Source organism: Leptonychotes weddellii, chromosome 2 (genome assembly GCF_054177405.1).
Source record: "Leptonychotes weddellii isolate Sample4059 chromosome 2, ASM5417740v2, whole genome shotgun sequence".
NCBI lineage: Eukaryota > Metazoa > Chordata > Mammalia > Carnivora > Phocidae > Leptonychotes > Leptonychotes weddellii.
Genome location: NC_138370.1, coordinates 173,528,580 through 173,539,553, shown reverse-complemented (window position 1 = coordinate 173,539,553; position 10,974 = coordinate 173,528,580).

The following is a 10,974-nucleotide window of genomic DNA, read 5'->3' as shown; positions in this document are numbered from 1 at the left end:
GTGCTAAGTCTTCACAAGGGTGCAACTCAATGGCTTTACCCTAATTACTAAAGGAACAGAGGTTCACTGTGAAAAAAAAATTAGAAAATAGGAAAGTGTGTAGTATTAACTGAACATTAACCTAGATCCTATAATTTAGAGATAAGCTCTGTAACCATTATGATTGTGTCTTTCTTGTCAGACCTTCCCATGCTACATGCTCTCTCTGTGTTTCATGTGAAAATGGGATCATATTACACATGTTCTGTCAACTACTTAGCCAGATATTCCTGCTAGCTCTTCATGCCTGTATGAATCCACATGGCCATCTTTAATGGCTGTGTTGGATTGCACACTGGAAGCTGTGTCCTGTGTTTAGCCAAGCTTCCGGGTAATTCACAATTGTTTTAAGTTGTTTATAAGCATTTACAACTGTTACAAGTGTTTATTTTACCTTGGCCTTGGAGAAAGAGGGGCTTCCATGAAGATGTGAGAGGGAAAGTAGAAAGGACAGTAGATGCAAAGCCATGGAGAAGGCACTGGACAGGCATTTGGGGAACACCAGCCATCCTGTGAGGCTGGGCCACAAGATGCCAGTGGAGTGAAAATGCCAAGATGGGAGAGGTAAACATGGTCAAAAAACAAAGGGCGTTAGCGGTCAGTCTAGGGATTTGTACCAGATCCTGACAGCCATGGGGAGTGAATAAAAAAATCTGAATCAGTGGAGTGACAACAGCATATTTTGGTTTTAAAAGGTCACCCCCTTTCTTCCCTAAGCATTTTGTTGCCTTATGTACTAATTAAAATCCTGGGTATCTATTCTCATCAGTTTAGGAAACACTTCCTACTCAAGACCATAGGCACTGAATATAAGCCAGAGGCAGCCAGCAATTCCTTTCACTGAGCTTTGTTCCCTGTGGATACCTTGGCCTTTGAACAGCTGTCCTTCGGGGTTTGGCTCAGCTTTGTGCTTTTTCCCTTAGGCCTGAGCACCTTGCTCCTGGATGGGTTGCTTGGCTCAGGGATGTATTGCAGGTTTGGGATTATGCGGTTTTGGCTGACACTCTCTGCTTTAGGGGACAACTGTAAGAAGTAAGATCAATAGGAAAAGAGTCCAGGGGACTGAGGTGACATGGGGTGAATGCTCTCCCACTCAGAATATGTACATTCTGAATAAAAAATAACCAAAACTTCTAGATAATCTGCACAAGCTCAAGAGGAAGAAAGTTAAACACAGTAAGTGCCAGAAACCAAGTGGGGTCTCCACTTCAGAGGGCTGAGTGGGCAATCAAGTCAAAAGGCTTGCAAAGTCAGAATAGACCTTTGAGGTAGGGTAGAATTAACCCAAATAGGGGGAAGGAGATGGGGTGTAAGGTCAAAGTTAAGTGTAAGGGAAGAGGATGGAGTGTTCATGAAGCAGGGAGCGTTGAAGGGCTGCATGATCTATGGAAAATAGACTTAAAAAACCTCCCATATGCCCGAGGAAATACAAGAAAACCATGTCATCCACTCTGGAAAAGTGGGAAAAGTCTCCAAGAAATAAAAAGTCTGTATCAAATGTAGTTGGAAGACTAAATTCATATCACTCATCTTGTAGGAATTAAACTAAAAAACTAGTCTTGAACAAGTGAAAACTCTGAGAAGCCAGCAAAAGAAAGGGTGAAACATTTCTACAACTCAGGGACACAGGGAAAATCTGCTGAAGATGAATTCCCTACCACAAACCTCAGCCACACCTCAGATTGAAAAAAATTAGCATCTCAGAAAATGGAGATAAAGGAACAACCTGAAAAGGAGCTGAAGATAGATATTTTCAAAATATTTAAAGAAACGACAGAAGCCATAAATCCAAAAATAAAAGAAATTGAGAATTTTAAAAAGCCCAATAAATCTGAAAGATAACGAAATAGCCCAAACTCTGTACTGGTCACCGTTCTGAACAATGGGAATACATCCGCGAGCAGAACAGACAAAACCCTGTCTTCAGGGAACCTTCATTTAGGAGGGGAGACCACAAATAAATAAACATTAAAAAGTAATTTCAGCTGTGCTCAATGCCACTTGATTGTGCAACCAGTGGACATGTACACTGACCAAACACACAGCTAAACACATGATACATTTACAGCCCATGAAAGAGAAAAGTGAGGACATTTTGTCGCATAGGTATGGTACAGGGCAGCTGTACTGAGCAGGCATGCAAGAGAAATGCTCATTTCACTGTGATTTCATTAAGATTAAGAAAGAGCTAAAACATAGTCATATCTTAAGCAAAGCTCAGTCCTTGATGTCCCAACCTCCTCTGTTCTTAAGTTGAAATAGTTCCTTCTTGATACAACACAAACACAGAGTCTTCTCCAGAGAATTCCATTTCTTTTGTTTGTTTTTTATTTTTGTTTTTTTAAATTTAAATTCAATTAGCCAACATAAAGAACATCATTAGTTTCAGATGTATAGACTTCAGTAGTTCATCAGTTGCATATAACACCCAGTGTTCATCACATCATGTGCCCTCCTTAATGCCCATCACCCAGTTACCCCATCCCCTCCCACCTCCCCTCCAGCAACTCTAAGTTTCTTTCCCATAGTTAAAAGTCTCTCATGGTTTGTCTACCTGATTTCTTCCCATTCCATTTTTCCCTCCCTTCCCCTATGATCCTCTGTGTTTTCTTATATTCCTCATATGAGTGAAACCATATAATTGTCTTTCTCTGATTGACTTATTTTGCTCAGCATAATACCCTCGGGTTCCACCCACATCAATGTAAAGGTAGGGTTTCATCCTTTCTGATGGCTGAGTAATATTCCATTGTATATATATATATACCATATCTTCTTTATCCATTCATCTGTCGATGAACATCTTGGCTCTTTCCACAGTTTGGCTATTGTGGACATTGCTGCTATAAACACTGGGGTGCACGTACCCCTTCAGATCACTACATTTGTAACTTTGGGGCAAATACCTAGTAGTGCAATTGCTGGGTCATAGGGTAGCTCTATTTTTAGCTTCTTGAGGAACCTCCATACTATTTTCAAGAGTGGTTCCACCAATTTGCTTTTCCACCAACAGTGTAAGAGGGTTCCCCTTTCTCTGCATCCTTGCCAATATCTGTTGTTTCCTGACGTTCATTTTAGCCATTCTGACTGGTGTGAGGCGGTATCTCATTGTGGTTTTGATTTGTATTTCCCTGATGCTGAGTGATGTTGAGCATTTTTCATGTGTCTATTGGCCATCTGTATGTCTTCTTTGGAGAAAGATCTGTTCATGTCTTCTGCCCATTTATTGACTGGATTATTTGTTTTTTGGTTGTTGAGTTTGAGAAGTTCTTTATAGATCTTGGATACTAGCCCTTTAACTGATATGTCATTTGCAAATAGCTTCTCCCATTCCATTACTTTTGTTGGCTGTTTCCTTTGCTGTGCAAAAGCTTTTTATCTTGATGAAGTCCCAATAGTTCATATTTGCGTTTATTTCCCTTGCCTTTGGAGACGTATCTATCATTAGGTAATGTCTGCAATTTTTAACTTAAAGTTTATTGGAATAATTTTAGATTTACATGAAGTTCTAAGGAATAATCCAGAGAGAGCCCATGTGCCCCTTTACCCAACTGCCCCCCAACAGTAGTGTTTTATAAAACTACAGTGCAATATTACAACCTGGTAGAGACACTGATATAAACTACCTATTTTATGCAGATTCCCCAGCTTTACTTGTACTCATCTCTGTGTGTATTTAGTTCTTTTTTTTTTTTTAAAGGTTTTATTTATTTATTTGAGAGAGAGAGGCAGGGGGAATGAACGGAGGACAGGCAGAGGGAGAGAGAGAAGCAGGCTCTCCACTGAGAAGGGAGCCCAATGTGGGGCTGGATCCCAGGACCCTAGGATCATGACCTGACCTGAAGGCAGATGCTTAACTGACTGAACCACCTAGGCACCCCTGTATTTAGCTCTATACACTTTTATCCTATGTATGGGTTCCTAAATCCACTTTGCCATAAGTTTGGTGTTAGATGTTGGTTTTATTGTGAATGCTCTTTATCAAGTAGTTTCTCTTATTCTTAACCTGTTGATTGTTTTTATTATGAATATGAGATTTTCTCAAATGCTTTTTCTGCATCAATATGATCGTATAATTTTTCTTCTTTATGTTGTTTATATGGTAAGGCACACTGACTAATTTAATGCAGCATTCTGAACCTTGCATACCTGCGATTGATTCCACTTAGTCTAGGTGTATGGTTCTTTCTAGATATTGCTGGATTCAATCTGCTACTATTTGTTGAGGACATTTGAGTCTACATTCATGATACAGATAGTGATCTCTAGTTTTCTTTGTACTGTTTTTGTCTGGTTTGGTATCAGGGTAATACTGGCCTCATAAAGTGACTTGGGAGGTGTTTTACCCTCTTTTATTTTCTGGAAAAGATTGTGTAAAGTTGATGCTAATTTTTCTTTAATGTTTGGTAGAATTCTCCAGTGAAACTCTGTGGGCCTGGGGACTTCATTTTCAAGAGTTTTTTAAATTATAAATTTAGGGCGCCTGGGTGGCTCAGTTGGTTAAGCGACTGCCTTCGACTCAGGTCATGATCCTGGAGTCCCTGGATCGAGTCCCGCATCGGACTCCCTGCTCTGCAGGGAGTCTGCTTCTCCCTCCGACCTTCCCCCCTCTCATGTGCTCTCTCTCATTCTCTCTCTCTCAAATAAATAAATAAAGTCTTTAAAAAAAAATTAAAAAAAATTATAAATTCAATTTCATTAATGGCTGTAGGACTTTTCAGATTATCTATATCATTTTAATTGAGTATTGATAGCTTGTGGGTTCCAAGGAACTATTCCATTTCTTCTAGAATTTGAGTGCAAAGTTGATTGAAGTATTCCTTTCTCATTCTCAAAATGACTGCAAGATCTGTGAGGAAAGCCTCTGTTTCATTCCTGATATTCAGGATTTGTGTCTTTTCTTTTATTATCAGTCTTGCAATAGGTTTTCAATTTGATTGTTTTAAAGCATCAGCTTTTTGTTTTATTGATTTTCTCTACTGTTTTCCTATTTTTAATATCATTGATTTCTACTCTTATCTATTATTTCCTTCGTTTGTTTGTTTTGGGTTTAGTCTGCTCTTTTTTTTTTTTTTTAATTTTTTTTGAGAGAGAACAAGAGAGCATGCACCAGCGGGGGTGGGAGGGACAGAGGGAGAGAGAGTATCTTAAGCAGGCTCCATGCTCAGTACAGAGCACAATGTGGGGCTCAATCTCACCACCCTGAGATCATGACCTGAGCCAAAATCAAGAGTCGGATGCTTAACCAACTGAGCCACCCAGGTGCCTCTGCTCTTTTCTATTTTCTTGAGGTGGGAACTGAGATTATTAATTTTTCTTCGTTTCTTATGTAAGCCTTTACCTCTCAGTCCTGCTTCAATTGCTTCCGATATGCTCTGGTATACTGTATTTTCATTTCCATTCAGTTAAATATGTTTTAAAAGCTGTCTCAGAGACCCATTAGTTGATCCATGGGTTATACAGGAGTTTGTTATTTAATTTCCAAGTGTTTGAGATTTTTCGTTTGTGCTTCTGTTATTGATTTCTGGTTTGATTCCTTTACAATCAGATTATTCTCTAAATGACTATAATTCTTTTTTGTTTGTTGAGATTTGTTTTACTGTCCTGAGTATGGTTTATCTTGGTAAGTTTTCCATAACTGCTTGAAATAAAAAAAAGTATATTTTGTTGCTGTTGGGTGATGGAGTGTTCTATATACATCAACTGGATTCCATTAATTAAATGCATTGTTCATACTTCTACATCCTTCCTGATTTTCTGAGAGGGGTATTATATTGAGAGGGGGGATGTGGAAGTTCCCAACTATAATTACAGATTTGTCTGTTTTTCCTTCCAGTTCCATCAGGTTTTGTTTTGTTTTGTTTTTTGATGCTGTATTGTTTGGTGCATATACATTTAAGTTTGTTATGTGTTCATGCTGAACTGATGGTTTTATACTTATGTCATGTTCCTCCTTGACTCTAAAAATGTTCTCTGCCCTGAAGTCTACTTTATCAAAGATGTTAATATAATCATTCTTGTTTTTTGTTAATTAATGTTTGCCAGGTACATCTTTTTCCATCCTTTTACTTTTAACCAACATTTGCTGTATTTGAAATGAGTTTCTTATAAACAGCATATGGTTGAACTGTGTTTTATTATGCACGCTGTCATTTTTTTCTTTTTGAGTGGTGTATTCCAACTATTTACAATTAATGTAATTATTGATGTTAGTGCTTAAATCTGCATTTTTGTTTGTTTTCAGTTTGCTTCTTCTGGTTCTTGTTTCTCATTTTTTTCTTGCTTACCTGCGGCTTACCTGAGCATTTTAAATATTCCGTCTTTATTTGTATTTATGATTTTCATGAATGTACCTCTTTGAGTAGTTTCTTAGTGGTTGCTCTGGCCAGGACAATACACATATTTAGCTTTTCACAGTCTACTGGTATCATAATTTTACTACTTCAGTAGAAGGTGGAAGCCTCACTTTTTTTTCATCTACGTTCCTTTACCTTCCCCATCTTAAGTGTCATTGTCTTGAGTGTCAGATGGTGTTGTAATTTTTGCTACAATCACCAGATATGATTTATAAACCTCCTGAATACTTTCTGGTTCTCAAAGACAAACCATAAGAGACTCTTAACTCTAGGAAACAAACTGAGGGTTGCAGGAGGGGAGGTGGGTGGGGGATGGGGTAAGTGGGTGATGGGCATTAAGGAGGGCATGTGATGTAATGAGCACTGGGTGTTATATGCAACTGATAAATTACTGAACTCTACCTCTGAAATTAATAATACACTATATGTTAGTTTATTTTAAATAAAATAAAAAAAGATTTTTTTAAATTTTTTATTTAAATTCAATTTAGTTAACACAGTGTATTATTAGTTTCAGGGGTAGAATTTAGTGACTTGTCAGTTGCATATAACACCCAGTGCTCATTCAAAGATCTTTTATCATTTCCTTTTTGTTTAGAGAATTTCATATATATATATATCTCCCATTATATTTCCCTAAAAACCTTTTAACAAATTATATGTCTGCTGGAGACTATAGATTTCAATAGATAACACATATAATGGATTTCCCAACTGGCACTGAGCTGGGAAAAAAGCTCTGGCTTAGGAATCAGGCACTTGGGAGCCATTATGAACTCCATGGGCTCTTTGGACCTCAGTTCCTTTATGTGTAAAGCTACTGTCAGTTTAAACAGACTCCCTGAGAACCTAATCTGAGCACAGCTAGGCACTGTACTGTGCTGGGTGCTTTGTGTACAACACTCATCCTCCTAACATCCTTGCAAAGAAGATGCAGGCGATTGTCATCATTCTTGGTATAGTTACGTTCTATGAAGTTGCTGTGAACATGGAATTAATGAATACAGGGTTAGGTTCCTGTGAGCCTCTGTTCACAACATTTTCTGCAACCAATCAGGACATAACCATGCTTTGTGTGTTTCTGTTTAAAGACATTTTTCAAATACGCAATGTGGATTCCTTAACACTGAATGTACAATTGGCTGCACTATACCTCATGCCCGGATGTTTCTTTGACCCAGGGGTGCTCTCTGTCAGTCAGGTCTCAGCCTTCTTGTGATTAGGAACAGTGGATAGCACTGCAGCCTAAGCTGGGGGCCATTTAAAATAGCAACAGCGGGGCGCCTGGCTGGCTCAGTCAGTGAAACATCTGCCTTCAGCTCAGGTCATGATCCCGGGTCCTGGGACTGAGCTCCGGGTAGAGCTCCCTGGTTATCAGGGAGTCTGCCTCTCCCTCTTCCTCTGCTCCTCACACCCCCTGCTCCTGCTCAATCTCTCTCTCAAATAAATAAATAAAATATTTTTAAAAAAATAAAATAGCAACAGCAACAACAACAAAAAAGCATACACATGTGAAAAAGGTGGCGCTAAGTAGACTACAAAAAGGATACTTGTTTACAGTGTGGGAGCTGAAAGAAAGCAGAATGTCCCCTTGTTTAACCTTAGCTGGGAACATGCATGTCAGGTGGACTCATTTTTTTTCCTGCTCTGTGCATGTCCACGAATGACCGTGAAAGTGCCATGAATGTTGATTTTGGGGTTTCAAATAAATTTTAGTGAGTAGGCAAATTTGCAAATATAGGATCCATGAATAATGAGGATTGCTTGTATTTTCATCCACATTTTACAAATGCAAAAACTGAGGGTCAAAATGCTTAAGACATCATCCAGTAAGTGGCAGGGCAAGTTCCTTCCACAAGACAAGCTCAATTTACCACCTTCTCTCAGACGGTCTCTTGCCTTTCTGACCTCAGTAACTCCCAGGGCAGAAGTGCAGCCCTCCCCTCCTCTGTATTCCAAGAGCAGCAATAAGGACATTTACTGAGCACTTGTCATGTGCTGGGTTCTATGCTAAGTGCTTTGTGAGTACTGACTCATTTAATCTTCATACCCACTTTTGTGAGTCAGTTCTGTTGATATCACTACTGTAAACATGCGCAGAGTGAGTAAGCAATGTGGCCACTGTCACCCAGCTTGTATGAGGAAGTTCTAGGGTCCTATCACAGGCAGCCCAAGCCTTTGGCAGGTGCACCACGCACACAGCCTTAGTACCTAACCCTAACCTCTACTGTGCACACAACATGCTGTGTAGAAGTTACTTATTTATTTCTCTGTTTTCTTCCAAAAGATGTGAGTTCCCTAAAAACATCAGCCTTATTTCATTCCTCTCTGTGTCCCCACCAGCTGGTCCAGATGCTGACATGCACCAGGTTGTCAGCAAATAATTAGCAGATAAAGAAACAAAAGTGTGAACCAAAGCACCTCTGTCTTCCTGGTACCCAGCACAGGATCGGGCACACAGGGGTTGTTCAGCAAATATTTGCTGAAGAAGATGGGCAACATTCTCCATGGGCAACATTATCTTTCAGCCAGAGAGAGAAGATATCAAGTCCTCCGATTGCTTCTGCCCACTGGCCCCAGGCAGGCAGTGGTGCTGGCTCCTCCTCTAAGCGGCAACGAGATGCTTCCTGGCTCTGAAAGAGTCCAGCTAATTAGACTCATATCTGCCAACAGAGAGAGTGGGCAAACACGGAGAGGAAACTGTTAGCAGAGAAGAGGAGGGTAAGGCGGGAGGGGGGACGGGGAATCAGCAATTTGTTAGCGGCGATGAAAAGGATCGAGTCATGCCTCCCACTAAATTACCACATGTGCTAATTGTATATGCACCAGTAATTGTTGGTGCTGCTCATTTACATCTGATTATTATATTTGTAGTTTTTAATTGCACTTGAATATGTCTGCCGCTAATACCATCGAGATCATCATTGGCTGTCAGCAATCCTCAGTGCTTTTTCTGCTAATGAAATGCAGATCTGCTACCAGGGCCTTCATTTTATCCAGATAATGATGGCAAGAGCAGTGATAAGAACAATACAAGGATGACTACCATTCTGAGTGTCCACCATGTTTCGGAAGCTTTCCTAGGTGCTGGCTCATACAGAACAGTGCAGAATTTTAAGCTTGATAAAACTGGGTTTCATTCTTGGCTTGGTTCTTTACTACTGTGTGACTTCAGGAAAGTTACTGAACCATTCTGATCCTCAATTTCATCCTGTGTGAAAATGCATACTTCGTAAAAGTACTGTGAAAGCTGACAACAGGTTAAAGAGTCTGATGTGTGGAAGGCCCTTAACGGAGGGTGCCTGTTATTACTCTCACATACCCAGAAACCCTCTGTGTCCCCACTGTCACTATCTTTGCCAAGGGCGTCACCTAGATGGATGCCATACCTTTTTAACTGGTCTCACTGCCTCCTTCCTCTCTCCTCCAGCTGAGACACACCAGCCTTCTAACAAACAGATCTGGAAGCATGTCTTTTCCATATTCACAGGCTGTTGATGACTCTCTTCAGCCCACAGGACATGTTCCAAGCCTCATGAAAGGACACACAGAGTCTTCATGTGCAGGGCCAAGCTGCAGTGACAGAGGCCATGACACAACCCCCCCTCAGAGGACTGGAGTCCACCCCCTAGCTGCTGGGGGAGCTGATGGCAGACAGCCATCAGCCATCAGCTGTTTTTAGAATTGCCTCAGCTAAAAAGAGCTGCCTTAACCAAGGTCATTACCCCCTGGGGGAGCCTACAGCCACTGACTAGATGAAGTGGGGGTATAAAAACCTCACCCTGTCACCCCAACTTGGGATAACTCTGAAGAGCTGACCAGCTTCACAATGCCCACGGGGACCATCTGAGGCTTCATTATGACTGCACCAAGGCCAGTTGCCCCTCTGCTCAACCCTGCTTCCCTCCTTCTGCTCCCCTCCCCAGTGCTGATCCCCAGGGCACCCCCTAGTAAGGTGCTCCCTAGTAAACCCTCTGCTTGCTAATTTCTACCTCAAAGTCTGCATCCTAAGAAACCAACTTGTAACATAGGCTACCTCTCTCGATTTGTGCCCCACCTCTCCTGTCTGGCATGTGTCAAATATCTTTCCTTCTCCAGCTCTCCGCTGTCGCTCATGCTCTTCACCCTTTCCAGAGGTCCCTTGAAACTGGAAGCCTAGAGAGCTCTTGCTCCTCCAGCAGCTTCAGAATGAATGGCACCTCCTCTGAGAAGCCTCTCCTGATTGTCCCAGGCAGAGTTAAGTTCTGGGTCTGCAAGGCCTGTTTGTGTCTCTGTACAGTGCTAATTAAGTCTTAATTGCCAATTTAGCCATCTGCTTCCTACACCAGCTGTGAGCACCTTCTTCTCAGTGCCCAAACCAGGTTCTGGTATGTGGCAGGAGCTTAGCAAAGTTCTGTTTAATATGTGAAAATCCCACCATGCCTAGTGCTAGGCACCTAATGAACACTTGATAAGGTTGTTGTTAATTTCACTGTTGGGAGAACTCAGAGACATTTGGAAGCTCCTTGCCTTGATGTAGACTTGCAGGAAATCTCATGCTCTGTGCTCAGTGGCACACCCAATTACACCCCTTACTGCT